Source organism: Pseudophryne corroboree, chromosome 10 (assembly GCF_028390025.1).
Source record: "Pseudophryne corroboree isolate aPseCor3 chromosome 10, aPseCor3.hap2, whole genome shotgun sequence".
NCBI classification, from domain to species: domain Eukaryota; kingdom Metazoa; phylum Chordata; class Amphibia; order Anura; family Myobatrachidae; genus Pseudophryne; species Pseudophryne corroboree.
Window position 1 is genome coordinate 87,870,327 of NC_086453.1, and position 25,330 is coordinate 87,895,656.

The 25,330-nt window shown below is 48.7% G+C and overlaps 1 protein-coding gene across 3 annotated transcripts in view; it reads left to right on the forward strand.

Annotated features, from left to right (window-relative positions):
• Positions 1-22,437: 22,437 nt before the first annotated feature.
• The window catches only part of LOC134966103 (E3 SUMO-protein ligase ZBED1-like), a 139,602-nt gene continuing 136,709 nt past the window's right edge, over positions 22,438-25,330 (forward strand). For all 3 annotated transcript variants that reach the window (XR_010188588.1, XM_063942583.1, XM_063942584.1), the window contains exon 1: positions 22,438-22,847. The gene's annotated coding sequence lies outside the window, so the exon portion shown is untranslated. The remainder of the gene's footprint in view (positions 22,848-25,330) is intronic.

Sequence of the window (25,330 nt, forward strand, 5' to 3'; positions counted from 1 at the left end):
TCCACAGCTATCGCCTGAAGGTCTCGTGACCTGGCGCAATACCTGTCCCGTTTTTTGTTCGGGCGGGACGCCATCATGTTCACCTTTGGTCTTTCCCAACGGTTCACAATCATGCGGAAAAGTTCCCTATGAAGTTCCCACTCTCCCGGGTGGAGGTCGTGCCTGCTGAGGAAGTCTGCTTCCCAGTCGTCCACTCCCGGAATGAACACTGCTGACAGTGCTATCACATGATTTTCCGCCTAGCAAAAAATCCTTGCAGTTTTGCCACTGCCCTCCTGCTTCTTGTGCCGCCCTTTCTGTTTACGTGGGCGACTGCCGTGATGTTATCCCACTGGATCAATACCGGCTGACCTTGAAGCAGAGGTCTTGCTAAGTTTAGAGCATTATAAATTTGCTCTTAGCTCCAGTATATTTATGTGGAGAGAATTCTCCAGACTTGATCACACTCCCTGGAAATTTTTTCCCTGTGTGACTGCTCCCCAGCCTCTCAGGCTGGCCTCCGTGGTCACCAGCATCCAATCCTGAATGCCGAATCTACGGCCCTCTAGAAGATGAGCACTCTGTAATCACCACAGGAGAGACACCCTTGTCCTTGGATATAGGGTTATCCGCTGATGCATCTGAAGATGCGATCCGGACCATTTGTCCAGCAGATCCCACTGAAGAGTTCTTGCGTGAAATCTGCCGAATGGAATCGCTTCGTAATAAGCCACCATTTTTACCAGGACTCTTGTGCAATGATGCACTGACACTTTTCCTGGTTTTAGGAGGATCCCGATTAGCTCGGATAACTCCCTGGCTTTCTCCTCTGGGAGAAACACCTTTTTCTGGACTGTGTCCAGAATCATCCCTAGGACCAGCAGACGTGTCGTCGGAACAACTGCGGTTTTGGAATATTTAGAATCCACCCGTGTTGTCGTAGAACTACTTGAGATAGTGCTACTCCGACCTCCAACTGTTCTCTGGACCTTGTTCTTATCAGGAGGTCGTCCATTTTCTTTGAAGACGAATCCTCATTTCGGTCATTACCTTGGTAAGGACCCGGGGTGCCTTGGACAATCCAACGGCATCGTCTGAAACTGATAGTGACAGTTCTGTACCACGAACCTGAGATACCCTTGGTGAGAAAGGCAAATTTTGGGACATGGAGGTAAGCATCCCTGATGTCCCGGGACACCATATAGTCCCCTTCTTCCCGGTTCGCTATCACTGCTCTGAGTGACTCCATCTGGATTTGAACCTTTGTAAGTGTTCAAATATTTCAGATTTAGAATAGGTCTCACCTAGCCTTCTGGCTTCAGTACCACAATATAGTGTGGAATAATACCCCTTTCCCTGTTGTAGGAGGGGTAATTTTATTATCACCTGCTGGGAATACAGCTTGTGAATTGTTTTCAATACTGCCTCCCTGTCGGAGGGAGACATTGGTACAGCAGACTACAGGAACCTGCGAGGGGGAAACGTCTCGACGTTCCAATCTGTACCCCTTGGATACTACTTGTAGGATCCAGGGGTCCTGTACGGTCCTAGCGTCATGCTGAGAACTTGGTAGAAGCGGTGGAGGGCTTCTGTTCCTGGGAATGGGCTGCCTGCTGCAGTCTTCTTCCCTTTCCTCTATCCCTGGGCAGATATGACTCTTATAGGGACGAAAGGACTGAGGCTGAAAAGACGGTGTCTTTTTCTGCAGAGATGTGACTTAGGGTAAAAAACGGTGGATTTTCCAGCAGTTGCCGTGGCCACCAGGTCCCATGGACCGACCCCAAATAACTCCTCCCCTTTATACGGCAATACATCTTTGTGCCGTTTGGAATCTGCATCACCTGACCACTGTCGTGTCCATAAACATCTTCTTGCAGATATGGACATCGCATTTACTCTTGATGCCAGAGTGCAAATATCTCTCTGCGCATCTCGCATATATAGAAATGCATCCTTTAAATGCTCTATAGTCAATAAAATACTGTCCCTGTCAAGGGTATCAATATTTTTAGTCAGGGAATCCGACCAAGCCACCTCAGCTCTGCACATCCAGGCTGAGGCGATCGCTGGTCGCAGTATAACACCAGCATGTGTGTGTATACTTTTTAGGATATTTTCCAGCCTCCTATCAGCTGGCTCCTTAAGTACGGCCCTATCTGTAGATGGTACCGCCACTTGTTCTGATAAGCATGTGAGCGCCTTATCCACCCTAAGGGGTGTTTCCCAACGCGCCCTAACTTCTGGCGGGAAAGGGTATACCGCCAATAATTTTCTATCGGGGGAAACCCACGCATCATCACACACTTCATTTAATTTATCTGATTCAGGAAAAACTACAGGTAGTTTTTTCACATCCCACATAATACCCTTTTTTGTGGTACTTGTAGTATCAGAAAATAAGAATTTACTTACCGATAATTCTATTTCTCGGAGTCCGTAGTGGATGCTGGGGTTCCTGAAAGGACCATGGGGAATAGCGGCTCCGCAGGAGACAGGGCACAAAAAAGTAAAGCTTTACTAGGTCAGGTGGTGTGCACTGGCTCCTCCCCCTATGACCCTCCTCCAGACTCCAGTTAGGTACCGTGCCCGGACGAGCATACACAATAAGGGAGGCATTTTGAATCCCGGGTAAGACTCATACCAGCCACACCAATCACACCGTACAACTTGTGATCTAAACCCAGTTAACAGTATGACAACAGAAAGGGCCTCTTAAAGATGGCTCCTTAACAATAACCCGAATTAGTTAACAATAACTATGTACAAGTATTGCAGATAATCCGCACTTGGGATGGGCGCCCAGCATCCACTACGGACTCCGAGAAATAGAATTATCGGTAAGTAAATTCTTATTTTCTCTATCGTCCTAAGTGGATGCTGGGGTTCCTGAAAGGACCATGGGGATTATACCAAAGCTCCCAAACGGGCGGGAGAGTGCGGATGACTCTGCAGCACCGAATGAGAGAACTCCAGGTCCTCCTTTGCCAGGGTATCAAATTTGTAAAATTTTACAAACGTGTTCTCCCCCGACCACGTAGCTGCTCGGCAGAGTTGTAATGCCGAGACCCCTCGGGCAGCCGCCCAAGATGAGCCCACCTTCCTTGTGGAGTGGGCTTTTACAGTTTTAGGCTGTGGCAGGCCTGCCACAGAATGTGCAAGTTGAATTGTGTTACAAATCCAACGAGCAATCGACTGCTTAGAAGCAGGTGCGCCCAACTTGTTGGGTGCATACAATATAAACAGCGAGTCAGATTTTCTGACTCCAGCCGTCCTTGCAATGTATATTTTTAAGGCTCTGACAACGTCCAACAACTTGGAGTCCTCCAAGTCGCTAGTGGCCGCAGGCACCACAATAGGTTGGTTCAGATGAAATGCTGATACCACTTTAGGGAGAAAATGCGGACGAGTCCGCAGTTCTGCCCTATCCGAATGGAAGATTAGATAAGGACTTTTATAAGATAAAGCCGCCAATTCAGATACTCTCCTGGCAGAGGCCAGGGCTAATAACATAGTCACTTTCAATGTGAGATATTTCAAATCCACCTTTTTCAATGGTTCAAACCAATGGGATTTGAGGAAATCTAAAACTACATTTAGATCCCACGGTGCCACCGGAGGCACCACAGGAGGCTGTATATGCAGTACTCCCTTGACAAAAGTCTGGACCTCAGGGACAGAGGCCAATTCTTTTTGGAAGAATATTGACAGGGCCGAAATTTGAACCTTAATGGATCCCAATTTGAGACCCATAGATAATCCTGATTGCAGGAAATGTAGGAAACGACCCAGTTGGAATTCCTCCGTCGGAACCCTCCGATCCTCGCACCACGCTACATATTTTCGCCAAATGCGGTGATAATGTTTCACGGTGACTTCCTTCCGTACCTTAATCAAGGTAGGAATGACTTCTTCTGGAATGCCTTTCCCTTTTAGGATCTGGCGTTCAACCGCCATGCCGTCAAACGCAGCCGCGGTAAGTCTTGAAACAGACAGGGACCCTGCTGAAGCAGGTCCCTTCTCAGAGGTAGAGGCCACGGTTCGTCCGTGAGCATCTCTTGAAGTTCCGGATACCAAGTCCTTCTCGGCCAATCCGGAACCACTAGTATTGTTCTTACTCTTCTTTGCCGTATGATCTTCAATACCTTTGGTATGAGCGGCAGAGGAGGAAACACATACACTGACTGGTACACCCAAGGAGTTACCAGTGCGTCCACAGCTATTGCCTGTGGATCTCTTGACCTGGCGCAATATTTGTCCAGTTTCTTGTTGAGGCGAGACGCCATCATGTCTACAATTGGTCTTTCCCAACGGTCTATTAACATGTTGAAGACTTCTGGATGTAGACCCCACTCTCCCGGATGAAGATCGTGTCTGCTGAGGAAGTCTGCTTCCCAGTTGTCCACGCCCGGGATGAACACTGCTGACAGTGCTATCACGTGATTCTCCGCCCAGCGAAGAATCTTGGCAGCTTCTGCCATTGCACTCCTGCTTCTTGTGCCGCCCTGCCTGTTTACACGGGCGACCGCCGTGATGTTGTCCGACTGAATCAACAACGGCTTTCCTTGCAGGAGAAGTTCCGCCTGGCTTAGAGCATTGTAGATTGCTCTTAGTTCCAGAATGTTTATGTGAAGAGACTTTTCCAGACTCGTCCATACTCCCTGGAAGTTTCTTCCTTGTGTGACTGCTCCCCAGCCTCTCAGGCTGGCGTCCGTGGTCACCAGGATCCAATCCTGAATGCCGAATCTGCGGCCTTCTAATAGGTGAGCCTTCTGCAACCACCACAGAAGTGACACCCTTGTCTTTGGTGACAGGGTTATTCGCAGGTGCATCTGCAGATGCGACCCTGACCATTTGTCCAACAGATCCCTTTGGAATATTCTTGCATGGAATCTGCCGAATGGAATTGCTTCGTAAGAAGCCACCATTTTTCCCAGGACTCTTGTGCATTGATGTACTGACACTTTTCCTGGTTTTAGGAGGTTCCTGACCAGATCGGATAACTCCTTGGCTTTTTCCTCTGGAAAGAAAACCTTTTTCTGAACCGTGTCCAGAATCATTCCTAGGAACAGCAGACGAGTTGTCGGGATTAAATGGGATTTTGGAATATTCAGAATCCACCCGTGTTGTCTTAGCACCTCTTGAGATAGTGCTAAAGCTGTCTCCAGCTGTTCTCTGGACCTTGCCCTTATTAGGAGATCGTCCAAGTATGGGATAACTAATACGCCTTTTCTTCGAAGAAGAATCATCATCTCGGCCATTACCTTGGTAAAGACCCGAGGCGCCGTGGACAATCCGAACGGCAGCGTCTGAAACTGATAGTGACAGTTTTGAACAATGAACCTGAGGTACCCCTGGTGTGCGGGGTAAATCGGAACGTGTAGATACGCATCCTTGATGTCCAAGGATACCATAAAGTCCCCTTCTTCCAGGTTCGCTATCACTGCTCTGAGTGACTCCATCTTGAACTTGAACTTTTTTATGTAGAGGTTCAAGGACTTCAGATTTAGAATAGGCCTTACCGAGCCATCCGGCTTCGGTACCACAAATAGAGTGGAATAATACCCCTTTCCTTGTTGTAATAGGGGTACTTTGACTATCACCTGCTGAGCGTACAGCTTGTGAATGGCTTCCAACACCCTCTCCCTTTCGGAAGAGACGGTTGGTAAGGCAGACTTCAGGAAACGATGAGGAGGATCCGTCTCTAATTCCAACCTGTACCCCTGAGATATTATCTGCAGGATCCAGGGGTCTACCTACGAGTGAGCCCACTGCGCGCTGTAATTTTTGAGACGGCCCCCCACTGTCCCCGAGTCCGCTTGAGAGGCCCCAGCGTCATGCTGAGGTTTTTGCAGGAGCCGGGGAGGGCTTCTGTTCCTGGGAAGGAGCTGCCTGTTGGTGTCTCTTCCCTCTTCCTCTGCCTCGTGGCAGGTACGACAAGCCCTTTGCTCTCTTATTTTTGTAGGAGCGAAAAGGCTGCGGTTGAAAGGTCGGTGCCTTTCTCTGTTGGGGAGTGACTTGAGGTAAAAAAGTGGATTTCCCGGCAGTAGCCGTGGCCACCAAGTCTGATAGACCAACTCCAAATAACTCCTCCCCTTTATACGGCAAAACCTCCATGTGACGTTTTGAATCCGCATCGCCTGTCCACTGTCGTGTCCATAAGGCTCTTCTGGCTGAAATGGACATAGCACTCACCCGAGATGCCAGTGTGCAAATATCCCTCTGTGCATCACGCATATAGATAAATGCATCCTTATTTTTTTTTTTTCTAACGACAGTAAAACATTGTCCCTATCTAGGGTATCAATATTTTCAATCAGGGATTCTGACCAAACTACTCCAGCACTGCACATCCAGGCAGTTGCTATAGCTGGTCGTAGTATAACACCTGCATGTGTGTATATATTCTTTTGAATAACTTCCATCTTTCTATCTGATGGATCCTTAAGTGCGGCCGTCTCAGGAGAGGGTAACGCCACTTGTTTGGATAAGCGTGTGAGCGCCTTGTCCACCTTAGGGGGTGTTTCCCAGCGCGCCCTAACCTCTGGCGGGAAAGGGTATAATGCCAATAACTTTTTTGAAATTATCAACTTTTTATCAGGAGCAACCCACGCTTCATCACACACGTCATTTAATTCTTCTGATTCAGGAAAAACTGTTTGTAGTTTTTTCACACCATACATAATACCCTGTTTTACGGTATCTGTAGTATCAGCTAAATGTAACGTCTCCTTCATTGCCAAAATCATATAACGTGTGGCCCTACTGGAAAATACGTTTGAATTTCTACCGTCGTCACTGGAATCAGTGCCCGTGTCTGGGTCTGTGTCGACCGTGAGGCAAAGGGCGTTTTACAGCCCCTGACGGTGTTTGAGGCGCCTGGACAGGCATTAATTGATTGTCCGGCCGCCTCATGTCCTCAACTGACTGTTTAAGGGAAGATAAACCATCACGTAATTCCACAAATAAAGGCATCCATTCTGGTGTCGACCCCCTGGGGGGTGACATCTGCATATTTGGCAATTGCTCCGCCTCCACACCAATATCGTCCTCATACATGTCGACACCACGTACCGACACACACCGCAAACTCACAGGGAATGCTCTAATGAAGACAGGACCCACTAGCCCTTTTGGGGAGACAGAGGGAGAGTCTGCCAGCACACACCACAAAGCGCTATATATACAAGGGATATCCTTATATTAAGTGCTCCCTTATAGCTGCTTTAATATATATATATATAGCCATTAATGTGCCCCCCCTCTCTGTTTTACCCTGTTTCTGTAGTGCAGTGCAGGGGAGAGACCTGGGAGCCGTTCTGACCAGCGGAGCTGTGACAGAAAATGGCGCCGTGTGCTGAGGAGATAGGCCCCGCCCCTTTTTCGGCGGGTTCTTCTCCCGCTATTTTTCCAGTCAGGCAGGGGTTAAATATCTCCATATAGCCCCTATGGGCTATATGTGAGGTATTTTTAGCCTTGTATAAGGTTTATATTTGCCTCTCAGAGCGCCCCCCCCCAGCGCTCTGCACCCTCAGTGACTGCCCAGTGAAGTGTGCTGAGAGGAAAATGGCGCACAGCTGCAGTGCTGTGCGCTACCTTATGAAGACTGAGGAGTCTTCAGCCGCCGGTTTCCGGACCTCTTCACGCTTCAGCATCTGCAAGGGGGTCGGCGGCGCGGCTCCGGGACCGGACTCCACGGCTGGGCCTGTGTTCGATCCCTCTGGAGCTAATGGTGTCCAGTAGCCAAGCAGCAAATCCACTCTGCATGCAGGTGAGTTTACTACTTTCCCCCTAAGTCCCACGTTGCAGTGATCCTGTTGCCAGCAGGACTCACTGTAAAGAAAAAAACCTAAACTAAACTTTCTCTAAGCAGCTCTTTAGGAGAGCCACCTAGATTGCACCCTTCTCGTTCGGGCACAAAATCTAACTGGAGTCTGGAGGAGGGTCATAGGGGGAGGAGCCAGTGCACACCACCTGACCTAGTAAAGCTTTACTTTTTTGTGCCCTGTCTCCTGCGGAGCCGCTATTCCCCATGGTCCTTTCAGGAACCCCAGCATCCACTTAGGACGATAGAGAAATATGTAACACCTCCTTCATTGCCCTTAACGTGTGGCCCTAAAGGAAAATACGTTTGTTTCTTCACCGTCGACACTGAAATCAGTGTCCGTGTCTGGGTCTGTGTCGACCGACTGAGGTAAATGGGCGTTTTACAGCCCCTGACGGTGTTTTAGACGCCTGGACAGGTACTAATTTGATCGCCGGCCGTCTCATGTCGTCAACCGGCTTGCAGCGTGTTGACATTATCACGTAATTCCATAAATAAGCCATCCATTCCGGTGTCGACTCCCTAGAGAGTGACATCACCATTACAGGCAATTTGCTCCGCCTCCTCACCAACATTTTCCTCATACATGTCGACACACACGTACCGACATACAGCACACACATAGGGAATGCTCTGATAGAGGACAGGACCCACTAGCCCTTTGGGGAGACAGAGGGAGAGTTTGCCAGCACACACCAAAACGCTATAATTATACAGGGACAACCTTTATATAAGTGTTCCTCCCTTATAGCATTTAATATATATTCATATCGCCAAATCAGTGCCCCCCCTCTCTGTTTAAACCCTGTTTCTGTAGTGCAGTGCAGGGGAGAGCATGGGAGCCTTCCCACCAGCATTTCTGTGAGGGAAAATGGCGCTGTGTGCTGAGGAGAATAGGCCCCGCCCCCTTTTCGGCGGGCTTCTTCTCCGGAGTTTGTGATATCTGGCAGGGGTTAAATACATCCATATAGCCTCAAGGGCTATATGTGATGTATTTTTCGCCATACAGGTATTATACATTGCTGCCCAGGGCGCCCCCCCCCCGCGCCCTGCACCCTCCGTGACCGCTGTGTGAAGTGTGCTGACAACAATGGCGCACAGCTGCAGTGCTGTGCGCTACCTGATGAAGACTGAAAGTCTTCTGCCGCCTGGTTCCGGACCTCTTCAATCTTCAGCATCTGCAAGGGGGGTCGGCGGCGCGGCTCCGGGACGAACCCCAGGGCGAGACCTGTGTTCCGACTCCCTCTGGAGCTAATGGTGTCCAGTAGCCTAAGAAGCCAATCCATCCTGCACGCAGGTGAGTTCACTTCTCTCCCCTAAGTCCCTCGTAGCAGTGAGCCTGTTGCCAGCAGGACTCACTGAAAATAAAGAACCTAAAAACTTTTTCTAAGCAACTCTTTAAGAGAGCCACCTAGATTGCACCCTGCTCGGACGGGCACAAAAACCTAACTGAGGCTTGGAGGAGGGTCATAGGGGGAGGAGCCAGTACACACCATGTGATCCTAAAAGCTTACTTTTTGTGCCCTGTCTCCTGCGGAGCCGCTAATCCCCATGGTCCTGACGGAGTCCCCAGCATCCACTAGGACGTTAGAGAAAATGACATGTAGAATACTTAAGTGACTGTAAAATCACAGCGCTGATGAGTCAGGCGGATTTACAGAGGAGACTTTGCCCTGCAGTCCCGGAGATCAGACGCAGCTACTTGAGAAGATGGCGCCCAAATCTCAGTCAGGGAGTGAGGGAGAGAGAGAAGCAGCTCCAGGGCGGGAACACTAGCAGTAGATGGCGCCCGGAGCTGGGGGAGGGGCTACAGGTAAGCGCCTTATCCCCTGTGCTGGTCCTCACCACCGGCTACTGTGGAGCCTATTTAAAATGGATTTTACACAATCCAACCTGTGCTCCCTGCCCTGGTGGATATAGTGGAGTCTCTGTACTGACACAGTGTCCACGCCAGCAGCGCGGTCCGTCTCCTGTGATCCGATGGTGCAACCATGCTGAGTCTTTGTATGCAAGCTGCGCATCTGAGGAGCCGGCGGTGGGCATCTCAATACAAAAGACGGCACCTGTATTTGTGTAATTTCTCAGAACCACTGCGTATGAAAACGCAGCGAATCTCCCATTTGCATCCACCTCTGAATTAAGCCCTTGCTGTAATGTTGTAAGAGGTTTCAAAGTATTGAAACCTAATAAAGGCATTTGGGGTTAGAACCTTGGGCAGAGATGGGAGACTGGAAGTATATTTGTTCGGCAGTGTGCAGAGCATTTCAGTTCCCTGTGTACACTATGCTAAGCAGGATGCATTTCAAAGATGGAAGCAGTTAACACAGTTGCTGCGTCTTTGTACACAGCGGCTGTGCTAAAGCATGCAAATACCGCAGGAGGCAAATTGAGTAAAAAGAGCCCTACTGCTGGCTTCTGTGATCCGCTGCTGCATCTGAGGATGCATCATCAGACCATGTGCTTTACCGTCGGGCATCTCATTTTACTCAGGATGTCCAGTGAAATTACGCTGCTGGAACCAGTGAGGTGGTTTCCGAGGATGCAGCCACTGGCTTCAGCACAACCAGAAAATGTGCTACATGTCGACACCTCCAAATGCCAGCGGCATGTCAATCATGCTGCGGCGATTGGAGCACTGCAAACAATATTGCATCCCCAGACCTGCACATGAGCAGTGGGGGTTCCTGCGCATTCACAGGCAAACAGCAGAGATGTCAGTAAATATCGAAATGACATATATCTCTGAATTAGGTTTACATGCATCAGGTTTATACCATGAGAAAACAGCAGCATTTTCGCTTGTTTTACGCCATAAGTAACAAGAGCTTAAACTGGGTACATATTGGAGTGATGTGTACCTGGACGATATAGCAGCCAATGGGCCATCATATCTTATCCGCGGTACACAGCAGAACAATGTGGGCGGGGTCCAGACGTAATCAGCCAGTCAGAAGTGCCGACCACCATCTGTGGGTATTCTGTATCAAAGGAGTGCGCCCACAAAAGAAGTGACAGTGTTCAGATCTACCTTTTTGTGTTAGTGTGTTAGTTACCACTGCGCGCCATTGCTCCCACATTCACACACACACTGGCGGCACTGTATGGGTGCAGGGTGCAGGGCGCAGGGGGGGGGGGGGCGCCCTGGGCAGCAATTATAAACCTCTAGGAACACTAGCATAGATATATATATACTGCGGAGGCAGTATATTACAGAAACCCCCCGCCAGTATAAAGATTTGAGCGGGACCGAAGCCCGCCGTTGAGGGTGCGGAGCTTGATCCCACAGCACTAACCAGCGCCATTTTCTCCACAGCACGCTGCAGAGAAGCTGGCTCCCCGGACTCTCCCCTGCTGAACACAAGTACAGAGGGCAAAAAAAGAGGGGGGGGGGGCACATTTATTTGGCGCAGTGAGTATATATATATAAAAGCGCTGTACTGACTGGGATTTTATTCCAGTGTCCGGTGGCGCTGGGTGTGTGCTGGCATACTCTCTCTTTGTCTCTCCAAAGGGCCTTATTGGGGGACTATCTCCATATAGATATATATCCCTGAGTGTGTGGGGGTGTCGGTACGTGTGTGTCGGCATGTCTGAAATGGAAGGCTCATCTAAGGAGGAGGTAGAGCATATGATTGTGGTGTCTCCGTCGGCGACTCCGACACCTGATTGGTTGGATATGTGGAATATTTTAAATGCAAATGTGTCTTTATTACATAAGAGAATGGACAAAGCAGAGTCCAGGGAAAAAACAGGGAGTCAATCCATGGCTTTGGCTGTATCACAGGGCCCTTCAGGGTCTCAGAAACGTCCCCTGTCCCAAGTAGCAGACACTGATACCGACACGGATTCTGACTCCAGTGTCGACTACGATGATGCGAGGTTACACCCAAGGGTGGCCAAAAGTATTAATTATATGATTATTGCAATAAAAGATGTTTTGCATATCACAGATGACCCCTCTGTCCCTGACACGAGGGTCTGCATGTTTAAGGAAAAGAAACCTGAGGTAACCTTTCCCCCATCTCATGAGCTGAACGCTTTATTTGAAAAGGCTTGGGAAACTCCGGACAAGAAACTGCAGATTCCCAAGAGAATTCTTATGGCGTATCCTTTCCCCGCACAGGACAGGTTACGGTGAGAATCCTCGCCCAGGGTGGACAAGGCTTTGACGCGCTTGTCCAAAAAGGTGGCGCTACCTTCTCCTGACACGGCAGCCCTCAAGGATCCTGCTGATCGCAGACAGGAAACTACCTTAAAATCAATTTATGCACATACGGGTGCCTTGCTCAGACCGGCAGTAGCGTCGGCTTGAGTATGTAGCGTAGTAGCAGCATGGGCAGATAACTTGTCATCTGACATTGATACCCTAGATAGGGATAGCATTTTATTGACCTTGGGTAACATTAAAGACGCAGCCTTATATATGAGAGACGCTGCGAGAGACGTTGGTCTGTTAGGTTCAAGAGCCAACGCCATGGCAATTTCTGCTAGGCGAGCCCTGTGGACCCGCCAATAGACGGGTGATGCCGACTCAAAGAGACATATGGAAATTTTGCCTTACAAAAGTGAGGTTTTATTTGGGGAGGGTCTCGTGGACCTGGTTTCCACAGCTACCGCGGGTAAATCTTCTTTTTTACCTTATGTTCCCCCACAGCAAAAGAAAACACCACAATATCAGATGCAGTCCTTTCGGTCACATAAGTCCATAAGAGGTCGGGGCTCTTCCTTCCTCGCCAGAGGTAAGGGTAGAGGGAAAAGAATGCCTGCTACAGCTAGTTCCCAGGAGCAGAAGTCCTCCCCGGCTTCTACTAAATCCACCGCATGACGCTGGGGCTCCCCTGAGGGAGTTCGCGCCGGTGGGGGCACGTCTTCGACTCTTCAGCCAGGTCTGGGTTCTGTCAGACGTGGATCCTTGGGTGATGGAAATTGTATCCCAAGGCTACAAACTGGAATTCGAAGAGGTGCCTCCTCGCCGATTTTTCAAGTCGGCTTTACCAGCTTCTCCCCCAGAGAGGGAAATAGTTTTAGCTGCAATTCAAAAACTGTGTCAACAGCAAGTGATTATCAAGGTTCCCCTAGTCCAACAGGGGAAGGGGTACTATTCAACCCTGTTTGTGGTCTCGAAACCGGATGGCTTGGTCAGACCCATTCTGAATCTAAAATCCCTAAACCTGTACTTAAAAAAGTTCAAATTCATGATGGAATCGCTCCCGGCAGTTATCTCCAGCATGGAAGGGGGGGATTTTATGGTGTCACTAGACATTCCTAAAACAGTCCTAAGCTGGTTCAAATCATTTCTCACAGGCAGGTCACAGAGAGTATCATCTGGATTATACTCATCACCACCAGTGCCATTGCCATGTGGTGTCCCACAAGGTTCTATACTATCCCCCATGCTTTTTGCAGTATACATGCTCCCATTGGGCGAAATAATCAGGCGCCATGGCCTGGTCTACCACTGCTATGCAGATGATACACAACTGTACTTGTCCTTTTCTCCGGGCACTGATAACCCAATAGCAACCCTAAATGGCTGTCTAGCTGAACTACAGGAGTGGATGAGCGCCAGTTGGCTGCGACTGAACCCGGATAAAACAGAGGTCCTTATGATACGACCGCAACATCAAAGGACAAGACTGCAGCATAGCCAACCAACTGGACTTACACTCGGGGATTCAGAATTACAGACCAGTGATCGTGTGCGGAATCTTGGCGTTGTCCTGGATGGTGGCTTGACACTTAAACATCAGATATCAGCCACAATCAAATCCTCATTCTTTCACCTGAGGAACATAGCCAGAATCAAGCACTTAATTCCCTCAGATGATATGCCAAAAGTCATACATGCATTTGTATCATCTCGTTTAGACTACTGTAATGCCCTCTACCTTGTTCTACCAGCAAAAGAATTGCAGCGCTTACAGCTGGTGCAAAACACAGCTGCCAGGCTATTAACCAACCAGCCCCGTTCTAGCCACATAACACCCATCCTCTACTCCCTTCACTGGCTGCCTGTACGATGGCGAATCATCTTCAAGATTGGCTTACTGAGTTTCAAAGCATTACATGACCAAGGCCCAAAGTACCTGAAACAACTTCTGACCCCATACTGCCCCACGCGATTACTGCGATCTGTAGATGAAGGACTTTTAGCAGTACCTAGAATCTACCGTAATTCATGTGGGGGTCGAGCTTTTAGTCATGCGGCTCCGACTCTATGGAACTCACTTCCCCGCACAGTGCGAGAGGCCCCAACTATAGAATCCTTCAAAAGTAGACTCAAGACTTTTCTGTTTACTCAAGCATTTCCATAATGTCCCTTTTAGTATCTTCATGCTTCTGTATTTTATGAAAATGTACTTCATTATTTTCTGTACTTTATTATGCTATGTATCTGTTAAGCGCCTTGAGTCCTATTGGAGAAAGAGCGCTATATAAATAAAATTATTATTATTATTATTATAAAGGATGCATACCTTCATGTCCCCATATATCCCGCTCATCAGGCGTACCTGAGATTCGCTGTACAGGATTGTCATTACCAGTTTCAGATGTTGCTGTTTGGGCTTTCCACAGCCCCGAGGATTTTCACTAAGGTAATGGCGGAAATGATGGTGCTCCTGCGCAGGCAGGGAGTCACAATTATCCCATACTTGGACGATCTCCTGATAAAAGCGAGATCGAGAGATCAATTGCAGAAAAGCGTGTCGCTCTCCCTGAGAGTGCTGCAGCAGCATGGCTGGATTCTAAATCTACCAAAGTCACAGTTGATTCCAACGACTCGGCTACCTTTCTTAGGCATGATTCTGGACACGGAACAGAAGAGGGTTTTTCTCCCAATGGAAAAAGCCCAGGAACTCCAGAACATGATCAGAGACCTGCTAAAACCAAAAAGAGTGTCAGTCCATTAATGCACTCGAGTACTGGGAAAAAGGGTGGCGACCTACGAGGCCATCCCCTTTGGCAGGTTCCATGCGAGGACGTTTCAGTGGGACCTTCTGGACAAGTGGTCGAGGTCCCATCTACAAATACATCAGAAAATAAGCCTGTCCCCCAGGGCCAGGGTGTCTCTCCAGTGGTGGCTGCAGAGTGCTCACCTTCTCGAGGGTCACAGGTTCGGCATTCAAGACTGGGTTCTGGTGACCACGGACGCGAGCCTCCGAGGATGGTCACACAAGGAAAAAATTTTCAGGGACTATGGTCAAGCCAGGAGGCTTGTCTACATATCAACGTACTGGAATTGAGGGCCATATACAATATATGACAAGCGGAGAATCTTCTTCGCGACCTACCCGTTCTGATTCAATCAGACAACGTCACAGCCGTGGCTCATGTAAACCGCCAAGGCGGGACAAGGAGCAGATTGGCAATGGCGGAAGCCACCAGGATTCTTCGCTGGGCGGAAAATCACATAAGCGCTCTGTCAGCAGTCTTCATTCCGGGAGTGGACAACTGGGAAGCAGACTTCCTCAGCAGACACGATCTCCATCCAGGAGAGTGGGGACTTCATCAGGAAGTTTTTGCAGAGATAACAAGTCATTGGGGACTTCCGCAAATAGACATGATGGCGTCACGCCTCAACAAGAAGCTTCGGAGGTATTGTGCCAGATCAAGGGACCCTCAGGCAGTAGCGCTGGACGCCCTGGTGACACCATGGGTGTTTCAGTCGGTCTATGTGTTTCCTCCTCTTCTGCTCATCTCAAAAATACTGAGCATCGTAAGACGAAAAAGAGTGCACACAATACTCATTGTTCCAGATTGGCCTCGAAGGGCCTGGTATTCAGATCTTCAGGAAATGCTCACAGAAGATCCGTGGCCTCTTCCTCTCAGGGAAGACCTGTTGCAGCAGGGGCCCTGCGTGTTCCAAGGGGTGTAGTACTGGTGACCGGTCACCTTACCGACGCCGGGATCCCGGCAGCATACCGACGCCAGGATCCCGGCGGGGAGGGGCGAGTGCAGCAAGCCCCTTGCGGGCTCGCTGCGCTCGTCACGCTGCGGGCTCGGTGGCGGTCGCCACGGGTTCTATTCCCACTCTATGGGTGTCGTGGACACCCACGAGTGGAAATAGTCCCTGTTGGTCGGCATGCCGACCATCGGGATAGTGAGCCGTCGGGCTCACGGAGGAGGTCATGTGACTGTCGGTCAGCTGACCGGCGGTCACATGAATACCACCCGTTCCAAGACTTACCGCGGTTACGTTTGACGGCATGGCGGTTGAACACAAAATCCTAGCGGGGAAAGGTATTCTGGAGGAAGTCATCCCTACTCTGATAAAGGCTAGGAAGGAGGTGACGGCGAAACATTATCACCGTATCTGGAGGAAGTATGTATCTTGGTGTGAAGCCAAGAATGCTCCTACGGAAGATTTCCATCTGGGCCGTTTTCTCCACTTTCTACAGACAGGAGTGGATATGGGCCTAAAGTTAGGCTCCATTAAGGTACAGATTTCGGCCCTATCAATTTTCTTTCAGAAGGAATTGGCTTCTCTCCCAGAAGTCCAGACTTTTGTAAAGGGAGTGCTGCATATCCAGCCTCCTTTTGTGCCCCCAGTGGCACCATGGGACCTTAACGTGGTGTTACAGTTCCTAAAATCTCACTGGTTTGAGCCTCTTCAAACTGTTGACTTAAAATTTCTCACTTGGAAGGTGGTCATGTTGTTGGCCTTGGCATCTGCAAGGCGGGTGTCCGAATTGGCGGCTTTGTCTCACAAGAGCCCCTATCTGATTTTCCATGTGGATAGAGCCGAATTGAGGACTCGCCCTCAATTTTTGCCTAAGGTGGTTTCATCTTTTCATATGAACCAACCTATTGTGGTGCCTGTGGCTACGGGTGATTTGGAGGATTCCAAGTCCCTTGATGTAGTCAGGGCCTTAAATATTTATGTAGCCAGGACGGCTCGGGTTAGGAAAACAGAGGCACTGTTTGTCCTGGATGCAGCCAACAAGGTTGGCGCTCCTGCTTCTAAACAGACTATTGCTCGCTGGATCTGTAACACGATTCAGCAGGCTCATTCTACGGCTGGATTGCCGTTACCAAATTCGGTAAAGGCCCACTCCACTAGGAAGGTGGGCTCTTCTTGGGCGGCTGCCCGAGGCGTCTCAGCATTACAGCTTTGCCGAGCGGCGACTTGGTCGGGTTCAAACACTTTTGCTAAATTCTACAAGTTTGATACCTTGGCTGAGGAGGACCTCATGTTTGCTCAATCGGTGCTGCAGAGTCATCCGCACTCTCCCGCCCGGTCTGGAGCTTTGGTATAATCCCCATGGTCCTTACGGAGTCCCCAGCATCCTCTAGGACGTAAGAGAAAATAAGATTTTAAACCTACCGGTAAATCTTTTTCTCCTAGTCTGTAGAGCAGGCATTCCCAACCACGGTCCTCAAGGCACACCAACAGTGCAGGTTTTAGTGATATCCAGGCTGCAGCACAGATGGTTAAATCAAAATAGCTCAGCTACTAATTAAGTCACCTGTGCTGAAGACTGGATATCACTAAAACCTGCACTGTTGGTGTGCCTTGAGGACCGTGGTTGGGAATGCCTGCTGTAGAGGATGCTGGGCGCCTGTCCCAGTGCGGACTACATTCTGCAAGACTTGTATATAGTTATTGCTTACATAAGGGTTATGTTACAGTTTTGATCAGTCTCTGGCTGATGCTGTTTTGTTTCATACTGTTAACTGGTTCATATGTTCCAAGTTGTACGGTGTGGATGGTGTGGGCTGGTATGTATCTTGCCCTTAGATTAACAAAAATCCTTTCCTCGTACTGTCCGTCTCCTCTGGGCACAGTTCTCTAACTGAGGTCTGGAGGAGGGGCATAGAGGGAGGAGCCAGTGCACACCCATCTAAAGTCTTTAGAGTGCCCATGTCTCCTGCGGAGCCCATCTATACCCCATGGTCCTTATGGAGTCCCCAGCATCCTCTACGGACTAGGAGAAAAAGATTTACCGGTAGGTTTAAAATCTTATTTTGAATAAGGATACAAGCATAAGTACTTTTGTGATCATGCAATGAATAGAAATGCATATTTTATACCCCTTCCCCCCAAAAAACAAACAAACAAAACAACCACAGGAATGCAAACCCTGTGTTTGCAGAGAGGGAGATGAAAAGTAAACCAGCATTACCTAAACTGCTGGGTATTCAATCATTAGAATGCTGCCCTTTTCAATCACTAGAATGCTACCCTACTCAGCAGGGACGTGCGGTGAGCTAAATGGCTCACTGCTACTCAGGCATTAGAATGTTGCCCTACTCAGTTATTAGAATGCTGCCCTACTCAATCATTAGAATGCTCTCGTACTCAATCATTACAATGCTGCCCTACTCAATCATTAGAATGCTTCACTACTCAGTTATTAGAATGCTGCCCTACTCAATCATTAGAATGCTGCCCTACTCAATCATTAGAATGCTCTTCTATTCAATCATTAGAATGCTGCCCTACTCAGTCATTAGAATGATGCACTACTCAGCCATTAGAATTCTGCCCTACTCAGTCATTAGAATGCTGCACTACTCAGTCAATAGAATGCTACACTACTCAGTCATTAGAATGCTGCCCTACTCAGTCATTAGAATGATGCACTACTCAGCCATTAGAATGCTGCCCTACTCAGTCATTAGAATGCTGCACTACTCAGTCATTAGAATGTTGCCCTACTCAGGCATGCTCTCCTACTCAATCATTAGAATGTTGCCCTACTCAATCATTACAATGCTGCACTACTCAGTCATTAGAATGCTGTCATACTCAATCATTAGAATGCTGCCCTACTCAGTTATTAGAATGCTGACCTACTCAGTCATTAGAATGCTGCCCTACTCAGTCATTAGAATGCTGCACTACTCAGTCATTAGAATGCTGCACTTTTCTAACTGGAACTGAGTGACATTAGCCTAGATGTATCTTTTCTGTAAGGCACACTCTGCAGAGCACTTTCAGGGCTTTATCATGCAGGCGCCAGTTTCCAGCATTTATATTCGCATAGAGGCAATTCACTGCTGCCACAGGGACCAATGTTCAGTAAAAACAAACGTGTGTGTAGCAGAAACGTGCGGTGAGCTAAATAGCTCAGGAGGCACTGACCAGCACCACACGTCACTGGTGTGTAGATTTTCAGGAATAGGAGCAGCCATATTGAATTCTCTGTTGAGGTAAAAAAGAATATCACTATAATCCAATGGAACCAAATAGTGGGATTTTCTGCTTAAGTGAAAAAAAAAAAGCATTTCACTGTAGTATCCATTTCCGCAATTACGATACAAACAGGAATTCTGGCATTTCGTTCAGCGGGATTGAAAAATAAGAAAGTAATGTTTTTCAGAAGCCCTGTCGGAAAGGGTTTCCATTTCATAACTCTTGCTTTATAGAAATCATACAATTTAATGGCTCTGCTTTGTAGTAAACCTGCATGCAATTTTATCCTAGGTTAGCACAGGAAAATTGTAATACTAATAAGCGGTGGGGAATGCAGGAGATGCTTTTTGCTTTTCAAAATGAATCATATGTATTGTGCAAACAGAACAGCGCGGGAGGTCTGTCGTTTGCTTTTAGTGTGCCGACAAAATATCTTAATCTGAACATTTTCTCTCAAAAACAACTTTGTCTTCACAATAAAGTAATACCCACGTTCTCCCTGCTTTGTCACATTACACTAAAGTACTCAGCCTGTTTGAGTTATGCTGGGCATACACGCTACTATTTTCTCACCGTTCCGCCCCAATATTGGCGGATGGCCTCTGGATAATTGTAGTATGTACTCAGCCGACCGTTCCGGAAATATCAATCGGTTGGGCATGCCGGATTGGTCCAACATGTCTGTCCGGCGCAATATTTTCTAAGTGTCCGGTCAGCCGTAGTGTATGCCCTGCCGCAGCCGACAGACGGACATTCCCCATTTCTTCAAATGGGAATGAACGGGGAAATGTTTCCTCCCCGGGAGAAGAGCGCTGATATCAGGTGACATACACTGTGAGAGATCTCAGTGTATGTCCTGGATATCTACCGTGGCAGATAAAATACCTGTCATCTGACAGGCATTTTATCTGCCCGTGTATGCCCAACATAACAATGGACCTGATTTAGGTTTGTATGCAAAGCAAAAAAGCACACAGCTGGGCAAAACTATGTTGCACTGCAGGTGGGACAGATTTGGGTGGTTTAGACTTTTTCTGTGCAGGATGAATACTGGCTGCTTTTACATGTAGCCCACAAATATTAGACAGCTTTACTTCTACACTGCAATTCAAATTCAGGGGGACATGTGTACCTGGACCTGGGGGCACATCTGGCACTGGGGGGACATGTGTATCTGTCATTGGGGGACATGTGTATCTGACACTGGGGACATATCTGGCACTGGGGGGGCATGTGTATCTGGCACTGGGGGTGATCTGGCACTGGGGGACATGTGTATCTGGCACTGGGGGACATGTGTATCTGGCACTGGGGGCATATCTTGCACTGGGGGCACATGTGTATCTAGCACTGGGGGACATGTGTATCTGACACTGGGGGCATATCTGGCACTGGGGGGGGGCATGTGTATCTGGCACTGGGGTCATATTCGGCACTGCAGGGACATGTGTATCTGTCACTGGGGGGACATGTGTATCTGGCACTGGGGGGACATGTGTATCTGGCACTGGGGGCATATCTGGCACTGCGGGGACATGTGTATCTGGCACTGGGGGCATATCTGGCACTGGGAGCATATCTGGCACTGTGAGGGCAATTCTGTATCTGGCACTGGGGGCATATCTGGCACTGGGGGGACATGTGTATCTGGAACTGGGGGCATTTCTGTATCTGGCACTGGGGGACATATCTGGCACTGTGGGGGCATTTCTGTATCTGGCACTGGGGGGCAATGTATATCTGACACAGTGGGGGCATTTGTGTATCTGGCACTGTGAGACAATGTGTATCTGGCACTCTGGGGGCAGTTGTGTATCTGGCACAGTGAGGCAAAGTGTATCTGGCACTGTGGGGCAATCAGTAGCGGATCTTGCCACGGGCAACCAGGACTTTTGCCCGGGGCGCCGCCTTCCGGAGGGCGCAGGGCGCCATCCGGAGGGCGCCGCACCAGGGCAAGATCCGCTGCTGCTGTGTGCCCCCCGCTGCCACTGGCCGCTGCCCCCCCACTGCTGCTACGCGTCTAGTTTCCCTTCGTGGAGAGGACCTTTGCTGTGCGGTGCGCGATGACGTCATCGCGCACCGCACATCATTTCAGTCTGTACCGGGGGCGTAAATGACCACGCCCCCTGTATGAAGCCACGCCCCCTAATGCCGCCCTGGGCGCCAGAAGCCCCGGAACCGGCCCTGGGGGCAATGTGTATCTGGCACTGTTGGGGTCATATGTGTATCTGCCCCTCCCCCCATGTGTGTACCATGCCCCCATTTTAATTGGCCACGCCCCATGTGGCATTTGGCCACACCGGTCGTATATGCAATGTGCGGCACTCTGCAGTCTATTCAATAATTCATCCCGACCCCAGCATAGCAACGTTTCAGGCTTTATTAGCCCGTCTTCAGGCAGTACATACCTCAAACCGGGCTATTAAAGCCTGAAACATTGCTATGCTGGCTCAGTGATGAAGAATTGAATAGACCGCAGAGTGCCGCACACCGCCTATATGTATTCTATATAGTGAGTGTGTCAACCGCGGCAAGTTGACACACAGGAAAGAGAGTGCACGCTGTTTGGTAATATATCTAGATAGATAGATAGATAGATAGATAGATAGATAGATAGATAGATAGAGATATCTCATGTCATACCTCCATGATGTCAATTATATCTAGTGACCTGATAAGCTGCCTTCTTTTATATGTATATATATATATATATATATATATATATATATATATATATACACACACACACACACACACACATACTTAAAGCCACTGTCTGCTTTAAAAAGGGGTGGGGTAGGGGGGGGCGTCAAAGGGGGTTGCAGGGGCCCCAGAGATGTTGGTGGAGGCTATACCTGACGACGGTTGTAATAAATACCGAAACGTTGCAATTGATGGGTTGAGGTCCCATTTATTCATGTAAGTACTGTGAGTGCCGCTCGTTCATGTCTGTATGTGTATATATATATATATATATATTTTTTATTTTATTTATTGTGAGGTAATTGTCCTCCATAGCTATATGATGGCTTCTAGTGTGCTGGACCACAGTCTGCTACTGTGCACACTGAGCCAGTGGCAGGGGTCTGACTGCCTTGCACACTGAGCCAGCACTGGGTGTCTGCTGAACAGCTCAATGACTTCACTGAGCCATCAGCAGTGTGTGTCTGTGTAGAAGACCACCCGTCTGGGTGATGTGAGTGACTGGGAAGGCTGCTTAGCTGCAGCTGCTACTGCCCTGGACACCTGACTTACTCTCTGGTTACAAACATCAGCAGCATCCATTGGTCACCTTGGACATCAATCCACAGCACAAAGAGGAGGGACTTATAGCATGCTCTGATTGGCTACCGTAAGTCCGTGTCCTAAACCACGTCTCCTTCTACCTTCCTCGCCGATCATTAGCTAGCGGAGCTGTCCATCACTATAGCCGACAGCTGGGCGGGCGCAACACCCGGGTGAACTTTGCCATGATTGGCCAGACTACTGCCCATCAAAGGGCAGAGCTCAAACCGGCGACACCATTGGCCGCCACTACTGTCCGTCATGGGGTGATTACCAATCGATATGTCCAATCGGTACAGGCCGCGGGGGCGGAGCCTGGACCCGCGGTATTAGATTCCCCGTTGTTGGGCGAAGAAAATCGAAATATCAGAAGAATGATTTACCTCGGGATGGCCGATAAATGACGCTGCGGACGGAGCCGCGCACAGGCTGGCGATATAATCGCACCTGACCGAGGGGCGCTTACCGATACCTACCGATTCGATACCGATACCTGAAGAGAACGGAGGAGGGGGAAGGGCGGGGAAACTGCTGATCGGACCATCCCCGCCCTGGGGCTTCATCACTCGCCCCGGATCGAGGGAACAATCGGAACGGACATTGCCGATTATCCCGATACTGCAGGTGAGGCGGGCGCGGCGGGGCCCTGGGGGTGTCTGCCACCACCCGGCGGGCGGCTGGGAGTCGCCATCGGGCCTCCACTAATCGATATATCGCTACTGATGTGTCTCGGGGAAGCCCTGTGCTGATGTGTGTATCTGTATGTATGTATGTATTATTCTTTGTGTGTATATGTGTGTGTAATATATATATATATAATTATGATGCACATGTAGCTATATCTCCCGCTCGCTAGGTATATAATGATGGTGCACAGGGTGTAGTATCTGTATATAATCAGCAGCTGCCTCCCCGGCATGTGTACAGGCTCCTATCAGAATGCCATGGGAGGAGATTGTGCAGCAGTCTCTCCCTCCTATAAATAAATGTAATATTTCCCCCCTCAGTACTAGTGAGGAATAGTCCTGTATTTGCTTATGAAGAAGCGGGGAGGATATAACGCTGCGATTAATGTGCTGCTGTAACACAATACTCTGGCTGCACTCTAAGGTCATGCAGTATATACAGGAGAACAGGCAGGGAGACGAGGTAACATTGATGTCAGTGGTACAGCGCTACGTTCCCATGTAACGTATGGTTATTACATCATTAGATCGGTGTAGCGTGCGTCCAACGTTTACATTAAATAGTGCAGTCCCTGATTACGGAGTCACCAATAGTGTAATAACTTGTAAAGAGGTACGTGTAAACCTCACATCACCTCCGATGAGGTTTCTGTTACGTAATGGTGAGTAAAATAAAGATGGTCACTGTTACAGCCTCCTCCTCTTTTTACGTTTATGGATGCTCCGAGTTCTCATGAGCAGCATTAGATCAAAGCACTGGAAGTAATAAACGCAAAGCAAGTTTCCCTAATTAATTCCATTTGCTACCGTTCAGTTATAATTATTTTGCACAGGCGATTTGGCCGTAAGAGCGTACTTGGATGATCTCTGCCTTTTCTGGGTACGGATGTACACGGCCAGCAAGGGGTTAATGTCCCTCCGAATGAGCCCATTCTCTGAAAGCCGGAGATTCAGGCACAGCAGCTTACATTACATGGCAGTGTATACGATACTTAAGTTATGTTACAGCTGCCGTACGTGGCCTCCATGTCAACGTTTCATTAGTGTCAGAATGATGTACCTGTCGGCATTATCAACATGTTTTCATTCTCGTGTCGACATGAATATCAACATGGTCCTTGTCGACATCATTTATCAAAAGCTATGAGAGTCTGGTTTAGTGAGCCAACTGGTGTCAACTGCGTGGGTGCAAAATGCAGCATTTGGGTGGGAGATAGGGTGGGTTAGATAGAGAGAATTCTCAGATCACTAAAGCAGAGCTTGGAACTGCACTACCCTGATCCACAAAGGCTTATTAGGCCTGAAACCCATGTGTACGGTATAGCACTGCCGCAGGGAAGCCACTGTGCAATACTGTACACCTGAAATGCAAATGCTGCTGGAAATAGATGCCTCCTGCCAACATCTGCGATCCAAGTGCTGTGTCCAAAGACACTGCATCGGATCACCATCGTGACCAGACCATCGGTATCAGACCTCAACCAGTCTGTGGAAGCCGAAGCTTACTCAAATTGTCCCTCTGAACTGGTCAATTCCTAGGCTCAGCACACCTACAAAATGGGGGCTCCTGTTTTTTAGAACGGTTGTGGTCCCAAACAGACATGCTGCGACTAAGGGGGGCCGTTCTGCACATGCGCAAAACCCATCTGATTTGTCCATAAGCCACCATTGTTATATAATTAAATGTGTAGCTGCGTCACATTGTTCCATGGTGTGCAGTTGACCAATGACAGGCAAGCCTATGTTACGGCATAGTAACTCATGCTCTTTATAGGAACAAGAGTGTTGCTCCTCAAATGTTGTTGAACATATATTGTTTTTATAAACTCTTAACGAGGTACGGAGAAATGGTTATTTAGGTAATGTGTTTCTTGCGCACTGGAGACTCACAAATTTGTGGATCGCGCCAAGACTTCCAGCCTATGTAATGAAAGAGGTGGACGGTTCAAGGAAATGAATTGTGTCATCGTATTTATTATTATTATTATTGTTATTATTTATTACCAGTTATTTATATAGCGCACACATATTCCGCAGCGCTTTACAGAGAATATTTGCCCATTCGCATCAGTCCCTGCCCCTGTGGAGCTTACAATCTATGGCCCTCATTCCGAGTTGATCGCTCGCTAGCTGTTTTTAGCAGCAGTGCAAACGCTAAGCCGCCACCCTCTGGGAGTGTATCTTAACTTAGCAGAAGTGCGAACGAAAGGATCGCAGCTCTGCTACAAAAATTTTTCATGCCGTTTCTGAGCTGCTCGATACTTACTCCTATCTTGCGATCACTGCAGAATGTTTTTAGTTCCTGGTTTGACGTCACAAACACGCCCTGCATTCGGCCAGCCACTCCCCCGTTTCCCCAGCCACTCCTGCGTTTTTATCTGGCACGCCTGCGTTTTTCAGTACACTCCCTGAAAACGGTCA